We start from the raw sequence: 13,753 nt of genomic DNA on the forward strand, positions 1-13,753 counted from the left end.
TTGTGTTATCTCAGCCGTTACAGAACACAACCTAACTAGGGGTCAGAGTGCACTGGAGAACTGGGCTAGACTGGCACACTGACACAGAGATACAGAACACAGAGAGACAAAGGCTGCATACCAAAGGGCACACTATTCCCTATTTCAGGCAATACTTTTGACCAGGACCTATAGGGCCCATAGGGCTCTGGTCAAAAGTAGTGCACCATATAAGGAATAGGGTGCCATTTGGTATGCACTCACTGTACTCCTATACAGTCACGTGAGTAATAGGGTAAGGGTCGGGAGGAGAGAGAAAGAGCACAATTGTCCTTGTTGTACCATGTCCTTGTTCTTTGTTGAAAGGCTCTTGATATCCAATGTATTATTATCATTATTATTATTATTATTATTATTATTATTATTAGGTGGCTAGAAAATGGAGGAGTAGATATGGAGGGGAGGAGAGTGTAAAGACAAGGAGAAGAGGAGAGGAAAGGAGAGGAAAGGAGAGGAAAGGAGAGGAAATGAGAGGAGAAGAAAGGAGAGGAAATGAGAGGAGAGGAGAAGAGAAGAGAAGAGAAGAGAAGAGAAGAGAAGAGAAGAGAAGAGAAGAGAAGAGAAGAGAAGAGAAGAGAAGAGAAGAGAAGAGAAGAGAAGAGAAGAGAAGAGAAGAGAAGAGAAGAGAAGAGAAGAGAAGAGAGGAGAGGAGAGGAGAGGAGAGGAGAGGAGAGGAGAGGAGAGGAGAGGAGAGGAGAGGAGAGGAGAGGAGAGAGGAGAGGAGAGGAGAGGAGAGGAAAGGAAAGGAGAGGAGAGGAGAGGAGAGGAGAGGAGAGGAGAGGAGAGGAGAGGAGAGGAGAGGAAAGGAGAGAGAGGAGAGGAGAGGAGAGGAGAGGAAAGGAGAGGAGAGGAGAGGAGAGGAAAGGAGAGAAAATGAAAGGAGAGGAGAGGAAAGGAAAGGAGAGAAAAGGAGAGGAGAGGAAAGGAGAGGAAAGGAAAGGAGAGGAGAGGAGAGGAGAGGAGAGGAAAGGAAAGGAGAGAAAAGGAGAGGAGAGGAAAGGAGAGGAAAGGAAAGGAGAGGAGAGGAAGGGAGAGGAGAGGAAAGGAAAGGAGAGAAAAGGAGAGGAGAGGAAAGGAGGGAGAGGAGCGACAGTATTCTGTATTGACAAATTATCTGAGAAACACAAAGCTCAGCAAAGCCTGACCATCAACCTGCGACATGACATACCACATACATGTTACACACCACAAGAGGAACATTAGTGCCCCTCCCCCGTCCATGACCCCAATCTGACCCCTCTCTCCTCTCTGATCATGGTAATCAAAAGCATCAATCCTCTCCTCCCTCCATCCCTGGGAACGTAATCAGGTTAATCCATCACTGAAAACCAATGGGCTGATCGATGAGAGCATCTCAGGGGTGACTTCAAGGTAACAGGGGTGACATGGAGGTCATGGGCAGAGGGGAGGGACCATCTGGGGCACACACATCCTGTTCTCTACAACCATGACCTAATCTATACCTACTATACATTTACATTTTAGTCATTTAGCAGACGCTCTTATCCAGAGCGACTTACAGTTAGTGAGTGCATACATTTTAATTTTTTATACTGGAATCGAACCCACAACCCTGGCGTTGCAAATGCCATGCTCTACCAACTGAGCTACATCCCTGCCGGCCATTCCCTCCCCTACCCTGGACGACGCTGGGCCAATTGTGCGCCGCCCCATGGGTCTCCCGGTCGTGGCCGGCTATGACAGAGCCTGGATTCGAACCAGGATCTCTAGTGGCACAGCTAGCACTGCGATGCAGTGCCTTAGACCACTGCGCCACTCAGGAGGAGCACCCTACACAAACACACACAAGGGGGAGGTCAAAGGTCGATGAGGCAATGTGTCATCTGGTGTGCGTGTGTGTATGTACAGTATGTATATATGTATGTGTGTGTGTAGGGTGCTTCATCATAGGTATAGAGTACAGTGAGGGAAAAAAGTATTTGATCCCCTGCTGATTTTGTACGTTTGCCCACTGACAAAGAAATTATCAGTCTATAATTTTAATGGTAGGTTTATTTGAACAGTGAGAGACAGAATAACAACAACAAAATCCAGAAAAACGCATGTCAAAAATGTTATAAATTGATTTGCATTTTAATGAGGGAAATAAGCATTTGACCCCCTCTCAATCAGAAAGATTTCTGGCTCCCAGGTGTCTTTTATACAGGTAACAAGCTGAGATTAGGAGCACACTCTTAAAGGGAGTGCTCCTAATCTCAGTTTGTTACCTGTATAAAAGACACCTGTCCACAGAAGCAATCAATCAATCAGATACCAAACTCTCCACCATGGCCAAGACCAAAGAGCTCTCCAAGGATGTCAGGGAAAAGATTGTAGACCTACACAAGGCTGGAATGGGCTACAAGACCATTGCCAAGCAGCTTGGTGAGAAGGTGACAACAGTTGGTGCGATTATTCGCAAATGGAAGAAACACAAAATAACTGTCAATCTCCCTCGGCCTGGGGCTCCATGCAAGATCTCACCTCGTGGAGTTGCAATGATCATGAGAACGGTGAGGAATCAGCCCAGAACTACATGGGAGGATATTGTCAATGATCTCAAGGCAGCTGGGACCATAGTCACCAAGAAAACAATTGGTAACACACTACGCCGTGAAGGACTGAAATCCTGCAGCGCACGCAAGGTCCCCCTGCTCAAGAAAGCACATATACAGGCCCATCTGAAGTTTGCCAATGAACATCTGAATGATTCAGAGGAGAACTGGGTGAAAGTGTTGTGGTCAGATGAGACCAAAATCGAGCTTTTTGGCATCAACTCAACTCGCCGTGTTTGGAGGAGGAGGAATGGTGCCTATGACCCCCAGAACACCATCCCCACCGTCAAACATGGAGGTGTAAACATTATGCTTTGGGGGTGTTTTTCTGCTAAGGGGACAGGACAACTTCACCGCATCAAAGGGACGATGGACGGGGCCATGCACCGTCAAATCTTGGGTGAGAACCTCCTTCCCTCAGCCAGGGCATTGAAAATGGGTCGTAGATGGGTATTCCAGCATGACAATGACCCAAAACACACGGCCAAGGCAACAAAGGAGTGGCTCAAGAAGGACCACATTAAGGTCCTGGAGTAGCCTAGCCAGTCTCCAGACCTTAATCCCATAGAAAATCTGTGGAGGGAGCTGAAGGTTCGAGTTGCCAAACGTCAGGCTCGAAACCTTAATGACTTGGAGAAGATCTGCAAAGAGGAGTGGGACAAAATCCCTCCTGAGATGTGTGCAAACCTGATGGCCAACTACAAGAAACGTCTGACCTCTGTGATTGCCAACAAGGGTTTTGCCACCAAGTACTAAGTCATGTTTTGGAGAGGGGTCAAATACTTATTTCCCTCATTAAAATGCAAATCCATTTATAACATTTTTGACATGCGTTTTTCTGGATTTTGTTGTTGTTATTCTGTCTCTCACTGTTCAAATAAACCTACCATTAAAAGTATAGACTGATCATGTCTTTGTCAGTGGGCAAACGTACAAAATCAGCAGGGGATCAAATACTTTTCCCCCTCACTGTAGGTAATGGTTGTAGAGAGCAGGGTGGGTGAGTTAGACTGGTCTAGGACGAGGGAGTCACTCGAGCAGTGTGATGATGCAACACAACCTCGCCCTGGTGAGGCACCAACTGTGTGCAAAGTACAGGAGACATACCTATCATTGCACTCACACACATGCATGCACACACACGTACATGAATGCCTGCACACACACACACACACACACACACACACACACACACACACACACATACACACACACACACGTAAACAAAAAAACATTTACTGAGCAATGCTGGTTTGGGCTGGTCCAACCTGATGAGAAACAACAGTCATAAACAAAGGAGGGAGAGAGAAAAAAGAGAATTAAAGAGAGGAGTAAAAACACAGAGCTTGGACTACAGATGGAGCAGTCAAGTTTGTGTGTGTGTTGTATAACGTTTGTAGATGTTGTTAAGGGCAATTCCACTCCATTACGCTGAGACTCAGATTTTTCACTTCAAAATGTTACCAAACAAAAACCATTGATTTCAAAGTTTAACAAACCATCCACCTCTATGCACAAGGACTAATTGTAGAAATGTCCACTGAACATTTTACTAAAACACCTTTACTGGAAGAACTGTCCAGTTGCAAAGTTTGGTAACAGAATTTCGGTAAAATCTCCATGTTTTTTATGTGACCATTGAAAAAAAAAAACTCTTAAATATATGCTTTGAATTAAGATTCAGATGTCAGCTATGACATGACACCTTGAGTTAGAAAACATATTTTTTGGTTATTGAACTACAGAGAACTACAGTTGAAGTCGGAAGTTTACATACACTTAGGTCGGAGTCATTAAATCTCGTTTTTCAACCACTCCACACATTTCTTGTTAACAAACAATAGTTTTGGCAAGTCGGTTAGGACATCTAATTTGTGCATGACACAAGTAATTTTTCCAACAATTGTTTACAGAAAGATTATTTCACTTATAATTCACTGTATCACAATTCCAGTGGGTCAGAAGTTTACTGATAGGCTAATTGACATCATTTGAGTCAATTGGAGGTGTACCTGTGGATGTATTTCAAGGCCTACCTTCAAACTCAGTGCCTCTTTGCTTGACATCATGGGAAAATTAATATAAATCAGCCAAGGCCTCAGAAAAAAAATGGTAGACCTCCATAAGTCTGGTTCATCCTTGGGAGCAATTTCCAAATGCCTGAAGGTACCACGTTCATCTGTACAATCAATAGTACGCAAGTATAAACACCATGGGACCACGCAGCCATCATACCGCCCAGGAAGGAGACGCGTTCTGTCTCCTAGAGATGAACGTACTTTGGTGCGAAAAGTGCAAATCAATCCCAGAACAACAGCAAAGGACCCTGTGAAGATGCTGGAGGAAACAGGTACAAAAGTATCTATATCCACAGTAAGACGAGTCCTATATCGACATAACCTGAAAGGCCGCTCAGCAAGGAAGAAGCCACTGCTCCAAAACCGCCATAAAAAAGCCAGACTACGGTTTGCAACTGCACATGGGGACAAAGATCGTACTTTTTGGAGAAATGTCCTCTGGTCTGATGAAACAAAAACAGAACTGTTTGGCCATAATGACCATCATTATGTTTGGAGGAAAAAGGGGATGGCTTGCAAGCCGAAGAACACCATCCCAACCGTGAAGCACGGGGGTGGCAGCATCACAAAATAGATGGCATCATGAGGAAGGAAAATTATGTGGATATATTGAAGCAACATCTCAAGACATCAGTCAGGAAGTTAAAGCTGGGTCGCAAATGGGTCTTCCAAATGGACAATGACCCTAAGCATACATCCAAAGTTGTGGCAAAATGGCTTAAGGACAACAAAGTCAAGGTATTGGAGTGGCCATCACAAAGCCCTGACCTCAATCCTATAGAACATTTGTGGGCAGAACTGAAAAGGCGTGTGCGAGCAAGGAGGCCTACAAACCTGACTCAGTTACACCATCTCTGTCAGGAGGAATGGGCCAAAATTCACCCAACTTATTGTGGGAAGCTTGTGGAAGGCTACCCGAAACGCTTGACCCAAGTTAAACAATTTAACGGCAATGCTACCAAATAATAATTGAGTTTATGTAAACTTATGACCCACTGGGAATGTGATGAAAGAAATAAAAGCTTAAATAAATAATTCTCTACTATTATTCTGACATTTCACATTCTTAAAATAAAGTGGTGATCCTAACTGACCTAAGACAGCACATTTTTACTAGGATTATATTTTTGTCATTAGGAGATGCTCTTATCCAGAGCGACTTACAGTTAGTGAGTGCATACATTTTCATACTGGCCCCCCGTGGGAAACGAACCCACAACCCTGGCGTTGCAAGCGCCATGCTCTATCAACTGAGCTACAGGGGACTGATTAAATGTCAGGAATTGTGAAAAGCTGAGTTTAAATGTATTTGGCTAAGGTGTATGTAAACTTCCGACTTCAACTGTACATCTGGTAACGGAATTACATAATGGTTCCCTGATCTGTACTACACAGTATAATTATAGATATTAAAGTCATTCTCTTCATTGTGATGTATCCTGAATAGATACACAAAGGTAGAAATATACAATATCCTCCTTTGCATATTTGGGTATTATTCTACACACTGGCTTTTATTCTAATTTATTCCTCAGATCCTCAAAAGGTTCTACAGCTGCACCATCTATACCAGGCGGTGTCAGAGGAAGGACCTAAAAATTGTCAAAGACTCCAGCCACCCTAGTCATAGACTGCTCTCTCTAATACCGCACGGCAAGCGGTACCGGAGCGCCAAGTCTAGGTCCAAGAGGCTTCTAAACAGCTTCTACCCCCAAGCCATAAGACTCCTCAACATCTAATCAAATGGCTACCCAGACTTTCTCACAGGCTACAAGTGAAGACAGACACATCGGGGACGCAACAGCGCGCGTCCATATCCAATTCCGAGGTGCATATTGAAGATATTGGGTCAGCCAACAAGATGAGTTGGGCTAACAAACAGCAAAAGCACTAGCCTATGTCAATCTACTATCCCCCATAGTACAAACAATTGGGAATGGGGTGATGTGTTGTCTCCAACAGTGAGGGGTCTGGGTTGCTGCGTGGTTCAGCTCCCATAACCAAACCCAACACCGCGGGGGGAGTTTCAGTGTTTTGTGTAAGCTAGTAAGTGTTTGTGTATTCACAAAAAAACTATACAAATCAAAAGCGACCAACCGTACAAAAACAAAACAAAACTGAACAAAAGAAAGAGATCCACAAACTGACAATTACAGACTAGGACAAATAGTTTCAGTCATGTCAATAAAAGCAGTAAAAATATATGTATATAAAGATACAAAAAATATATATTACTTAGCTCTAAATGCCATGAACTCTTTATAAGTTTGCCAGATTTGGTTAAATTCCTCTGGTTTCCCTTGGATGTATTAGTAGATCTTGTGTAATGGTATGTGACTTGCAAATTAGTTTAACCCAAAAGATAGTGTAGGATAGGGATTGGCAACAGGCGGCCAACAGGGCAAAACCGGCCTGCGAGTGATTTCTTTTTGTAAAGTTTTTAGTAAAGAAATATATATATTCTTTTGAGGGGGGGGCACCAAATTTGACATGCTCCTATGAACTTCACATGTTGGTGTTCGTGGGTTCTTTTATTTACATGGAAATGCCCTTATTCTATTTCAATTTGGGGCTTAGGTTCCCCCTTACTGCTCTCTCTCTCTCTCTCTCTCTCTCTCTCTCTCTCTCTCTCTCTGTCGTTCAATGAAATTTCAATTCAATTCAATTTAAGGGCTTTATTGGCATGGGAAACGTATGTTAACGTTGCCAAAGCAAGTGAAGTAGATAGTAAACAAAAGTGAAATAAACAATACATATTAACAGTAAGCATTACACTCAGAAGTTCAAAAAGAATAAAGACATTTCAAATGTCATATTATGTATATATACAGAAATCTCTCTCTGTCTCTCTCTCTCTGTCTCTCTCTCTCTCTCTCTCTCTATCTCTCCCTCTCTCTCTCAAACACTCCCCATTTCGTTCCATTGACCTCTTTTATCAACTCCCTCCACACACACATTATGCAACAGACACTAAAACTTACACTCGGTTGCACAGTTAACCTTTAACAGAGAGACATAAAAACACTCCCAGGAGCGCACGAACACGCACGCTCAACCCGTCACACCCTCGAGAGAACAGATGCCAAGAAAGCTGTGAGACACAAACACACATACACACGCACATATACAAATACACACTCCTCACAAACACTGTATGCTGTAAGGAGGGAGTGCTCCCATAATAGTTTGAGAGCAAGGGAGTGGGGTCTGTGCCAAGGGGCCCAGGTGAGTAAAGGGGTGTAGGTAATTTGTGATGTGTGTGCGTGTGTGTGGTGTGATTGTGTCTACCGTGACTTGGTGGTGTGTAGAGTGTGTGTGTGTGTACAGAGATGTCCCTACCGTGACTTGGTGGTGTGTAGAGTGTGTGTGTGTGTGTGTGTGTGTACAGAGATGTCCCTACCGTGACTGGAGCGACTGGAACCCATTTATTTAACTAAACAAATCCCAGTCTCTCTCTATCAAAGAAACCATGTGCACACTCAGCAAATACACTGTGTGTGTCTTCTTCTTGAGCAGGTCTTGGTATGTCTCTCTTTGTTTCTCAATTTTCTCTCTCTCCCTCACACTATCTTTCTCAATTCAATTTCAATTCAATTTAAGGGCTTTATTGGCATGGGAAACGTGTGTTAACATTGCCAAAGCAAGGGAAGTAGAATAAATATTAACAGTAAACATTACACTCAGAAGTTTCAAAAGAATAAAGACATTTCAAATGTCATATTATGTATATATACAGTGTTGTAACAATGTGCAAATAGTTATAAATATGTGTTGTATTTACAATGGTGTTTGTTCTTCACTGGTTGCCCTTTTCTTGTGGCAACAGGTCACAAATCTTGCAGCTGTGATGGCACACTGTGGTTTTTCACCCAGTAGATAAGGGAGTTTATCAAAATTGGGTTTGTTTTAGAATTCTTTGTGGATCGCTGTAATCTGAGGGAAATATGTGTCTCTAATATGGTCATACATTTGGCAGGAGGTTAGGAAGTGCAGCTCAGTTTCCACCTCATTTTGGGGCGGTGTGCACATAGCCTGTCTTCTCTTGAGAGCCAGGTCTGCCTACGGCAGCCTTTCTCAATAGCAAGGATATGCTCACTGAGTCTGTACATAGTCAAAGCTTTCCTTAAGTTTGGGTCAGTCACAGTGGTCAGGTATTCTGCCACTGTGTACTCTCTGTTTAGGGCCAAATAGCATTCTAGTTTGCTCTGTTTTTTTGTTTGTTCTTTCCAATGTGTCAAGTAATTCTCTTTTTGTTTTCTCATGATTTGGTTGGGTCTAGTTGTGTTGTTGTTGTTGTTGTCCTGGGGCTGTGTGGGGTCTGTTTGTGTTTGTGAACAGAGCCCCAGGACAAGCTTACTTAGGGGACTCTTCTCCAAGTTCATCTCTCTGTGCTTTGTTATGGAAGGTTTGGGAATCGCTTCCTTTTAAGTGGTTATAGAATTTAACGGCTCTTTTCTGGATTTTGATAATTAGCGGGTATTGGCCTAATTCTGCTCTGCATGCATTATTTGGTGTTTTACGTTGTACACGGAGGATGTTTTTGCAGAATTCTGCATGCAGAGTCTCAATTTGGTGTTTGTCCCATTTTGTGAATTCTTGGTTGGTGAGCGGACCCCAGACCTCAGAACCATAAAGGGCAATGGGTTCTATAACTGATTCAAGTATTTTTAGCCAGATCCTAATTGGTATGTCAAATTTTATGTTCCTTTTGATGGCATAGAAGGCCCTTCTTGCCTTGTCTCTCAGATCGTTCACAGCTTTGTGGAAGTTACCTGTGGCGCTGATGTTTAGGCCGAGGTATGTATAGTTTTTTGTGTGCTCTAGGGCAACGGTGTCTAGATGGAATTTGTATTTGTGGTCCTGGCAACTGGACCTTTTTGGAACACCATTATTTTTGTCTTACTGAGATTTACTGTCAGGGCCCAGGTCTGACAGAATCTGTGCAGAAGATCTAGGTGCTGCTGTAGGCCCTCCTTGGTTGGTGACAGAAGCACCAGATCATCAGCAAACAGAAGACATTTGACTTCAGATTCTAGTAGGGTGAGGCCGGGTGCTGCAGACTGTTCTAGTGCCCTCGCCAATTCGTTGATATAAATGTTGAAGAGGGTGGGGCTTAAACTGCATCCCTGTCTCACCCCATGGCCCTGTGGAAAGAAATGTGTGTGTTTTTTGCCAATTTTAACCGCACACTTGTTGTTTGTGTACATGGATTTTATAATGTCGTATGTTTTTCCCCCAACCCCACTTTCCATCAATTTGTATAGCAGACCCTCATGCCAAATTGAGTCAAAAGCTTTTTTGAAATCAACAAAGCATGAGAAGATTTTGCCTTTGTTTTGGTTTGTTTGTTTGTCAATTAGGGTGTGCAGGGTGAATACGTGGTCTGTCGTACGGTAATTTGGTAAAAAGCCAATTTGACATTTGCTCAGTACATTGTTTTCACTGAGGAAAACTCTCTCTCTGTCTGCTTCTCTCTCTAATCTAGACAAACCTGAACAAACAAGGAAGTCAGTCCCATCATGTGGACTCCTTGTCTCCCCTCTCCCAGCCCTAACCCCCAGTCTATAGCCTTGTCCCTCTCCCAGCCCTAACCCCCAGTCTATAGCCTTGTCCCTCTCCCAGCCCTAACCCCCAGTCTATAGCCTTGTCCCTCTCCCAGCCCTAACCCCCAGTCTATAGCCTTGTCCCTCTCCCAGCCCTAACCCCCAGTCTATAGCCTTGTCCCTCTCCCAGCCCTAACCCCCAGTCTATAGCCTTGTCCCTCTCCCAGCCCTAACCCCCAGTCTATAGCCTTGTCCCTCTCCCCAACCTCAGCCCCAGCCTCATCCTCAACCCAGGCGCCAGCCAGTAAGCTAGACACCCGTAACCCACACCCTGCCGTCTCGATCTGTCTCTCTCTCTGTTTGTCTATTGCCCTCCTCCTCCTTAAGCACACCACCAGGCAGCCCACCCCTCCCCCTCTCTTTCACTCTAGCTCTCTCTCCCTCTGTCTCTCTTTCTTCTCCAGGCAGCACACTCAATCACCCCCGCCCTCCCTCTCTCTCTCTCTCTCCCCATCCCCCACCAACACCGCCTCCATTCCAATGAATGCACAATCTACCCTTCAGCCATGGGGGGACTGGCCTGGGTGTTGGCACACACACACACACACACACTCTCTCACACCCCTCTGTGTGTGCACATCTGCAGAGGGAACAGACGACCATCAGAGCAAAGAGAGGACACCTACACACAGGGGGCCACAGCACAGCCGTGTCATAATGCCTGGTGCAGGAAATGGTTTGTTGCTACAAGGACATCCTCACCAGAGGCCACTGTCACCTTCACCTCATATCTCAATAGTATGAGCATTATTAGAAATACACACTTATATCCCAAGATTAATATCAAAATACCCTACATTTAGCCTAGAATATATAGAAATATTTCCCCCACAGTTATATATATAGCCTACAAAATATGGCAAACTATATATACAAACCCGCAACAGGAATATCTATGTAAATCTATGTAAAAACGGATTACTGTGTGTCTAGTGTAGATATTTCCTTATAGAGCAATAATGACGGCACATTAGACAGCACAGGAGACCGGCGCACGCAGATCTATTCTAGAAGTAGCACAGCAGTCGACCCGGGGTGAACCTGCGCCTGAGTCACTCCCGACAGGAAAGAGGGAAAAAATTGACAGAGCGAGGGAGGAGAGTGAGGGATGTACTTCCGGTGCTAATGAATTAATGAATCAAGTGATTACGGCGCGATGGAGAGAGAGAGAGAGAGAGGGAGAGAGGAGGGAGGGCAGGAAATCTCCTAAAGGAGAGGAGGAGGAGAGAAGGGGGAGGCAAATGGAATAGTGACACAGGGGAGATGGGTTCAGTGATTTGGGCTCTGCTAGTTGTGTGTGTGTGTGTGTGTGTGTGTGTCAGGGGGGTAGAGTACGTATCGGTTTACAGCTGTGATGATGAGGTGTGTGTATCAGTGAGGAGTGTTTCTATTCTCTAGGAGTTTGGATTGGTTTAAAGTACAGGCTCTGGTACTTAATGAGCACTGGGAACACTACACATTCACACACGTGCACGGATGCACACATTGCATTGATCCCATTCTCCAGGACATTGCTGATGCAGGAAATCCTGTCAAAGACACTGTAGGATATCACACGCACAACAATAGTATGCTGATCACTAGAGCTCACATTAGTCCTTGGGCGCCTCCCTACATCCGCCTGCTATCAGTAACACCCCCCCCACCCCCCACCCACACCACACACTGACCGCAGACTAGTGACCGGAACAACCCCAAACACCCGCCTACACCAGCAGCTACAAAGAGCACCATTGCCGAACACAGTCTCACTAGCCCCAGCCCCAGCTCGCTCTCTCGCTCTCTCTCTCTCTCAATTCAATTTGCTTTATTGGAATGACGTAACAATGTACATATTGCCAAAGCTTACTTTGGAGATTTATAATATTAACATTGTTAAAATAATAATAATCAATATTGTCAACGGGACAACAGTAACAACAATAATCAAGGGTCAAAATAATCTCTCTCTTTCTCTCTCCCTCTCAGTATGTATAGGGACAGGGATGTACTCCTTAATGCTTAGCCAGCAACTCCCATAGCATAGATCCATATGTAAAACCATACCAGCTAGGATAGAAAGAGAGGGAGAGGGGGGAGAGAGTGAGAGAGAGAGAGAAAGAAAAGAGAGAAAGAGAGTAGCCTTTTGTGCAAGCTGGCATTTAAATCACAGAGGAACCTCCACTGAGTGAACGAGGAAGAGAGAGAAGGGGAGAGAGAGAGAGAAAAATAAATAAAAAATAAAAAATAAACTACTTTTGTGTTTCCAACACCAGCGGGTAGAAGTCAGTGACAGCCAGCAACATAAACACACTACCAACCAGCTGACGTACAATCTCTCTGTGTATGCTTCATTTCACACATACACACACACACACAAAACACACACAGTCTCTCTCTCCACTGCACAGCAACTTTCTCTTGCTAGCTTGCTTTTGTCTACCCTTGATGCTAGCTGCAAGCTAGCTATAACACCTCTAGCATTTGTTCAAAGCAAGCAGTGTATGTGTGAGTGTGTGTGCAAAATGAGAAAGCTCTTACCTTGGTTAGGGTTTAGGCTGTGGTGCTGAGTAGTAATATCCAGATTGTTGTGTTAGCTAGCTAGGGCAGAGCAGAGCAGCGAGGCAGGCTAGCTACAACAGCGGCTTCAGCCTTAGCTTTGTTTTCCCTTCTGTTCCCTTTAAACCAGACGGACCGGCGGGGGCCAGGAACTAGGTTCCCCCCCACACACTCTGAGCGACGGACCGATGCACACAAAAAAACACACACACACACACAACCAGCACCCCAAACTGACACTGGTGTCAGAAGCATGCAGAATAAAAAAATAGAAGGCAAATGATACAAAAATAGAATTGCGTTTTTGTCTATCTCTCCCTCTTCCAGAAAAAAAGTGTGTGCTTCTCGCTTTGGATCTCCTCTTTCCTTTCTCTCCCTCTTTCACTCACCCTCTCTCTCCCCCACACACACACACACACACTCTCTTTTTCTGTCTCGCTTTTTTTCCACTCAGTAGTCAAACAAAGAAAGGAAAGGAACAGAGCACACCACAGATCCTGGAGCCCAACCCCCCAGCCTGCCTCTCTCTCGTTTTCCCCCTGCCTTTCCCTGAACAGCTCCTCCCCCTCTTCTCTCATCACCCTCCTCCTCCTCTCCTCTCCTCTCTCAGACAGGCTCTGGCCTCGTTTTCATTTCATTCGCCCGTTCCCCACCTCCCTCTCTCTCTCCCTCTCTCTCCTCTCTCTCTCTCTCTCTCTCTCTCTCTCTCTCTCTCAATTCAATTCAATTTCAATTTAAGGGCTTTATTGGCATGGGAAACGTATGTTAACATTGCCAAAGCAAGTGAAGTAGATAGTAAACAAAAGTGAAATAAATATTAACAGTAAACATTACACTCAGAAGTTTCAAAAGAATAAAGACATTTCAAATGTCATATTATGTATATATACAGTGTTGTAACAATGTGCAAATAGTTAAAGTACAAATGGGAAAATAAATA

The 13,753-nt window shown here is 44.4% G+C and overlaps 1 protein-coding gene across 3 annotated transcripts in view; it reads right to left on the reverse strand.

The window, feature by feature from the left end:
- kdm6ba (lysine (K)-specific demethylase 6B, a) overlaps positions 1 to 13,753 on the reverse strand; it is a 122,424-nt gene that overhangs the window by 47,852 nt on the left and 60,819 nt on the right. The window contains exon 1 of one of the 3 annotated variants that reach the window (XM_045225577.1): positions 12,796 to 13,320. The exons of the other annotated variants lie outside the window; for them this stretch is intronic. The gene's annotated coding sequence lies outside the window, so the exon portion shown is untranslated. Of the gene's footprint in view, positions 1 to 12,795; positions 13,321 to 13,753 lie in introns of those variants that run through there. 3 annotated transcript variants of the gene reach the window in all.

Source organism: Coregonus clupeaformis, chromosome 16 (assembly GCF_020615455.1).
Source record: "Coregonus clupeaformis isolate EN_2021a chromosome 16, ASM2061545v1, whole genome shotgun sequence".
Taxonomy (NCBI): domain Eukaryota; kingdom Metazoa; phylum Chordata; class Actinopteri; order Salmoniformes; family Salmonidae; genus Coregonus; species Coregonus clupeaformis.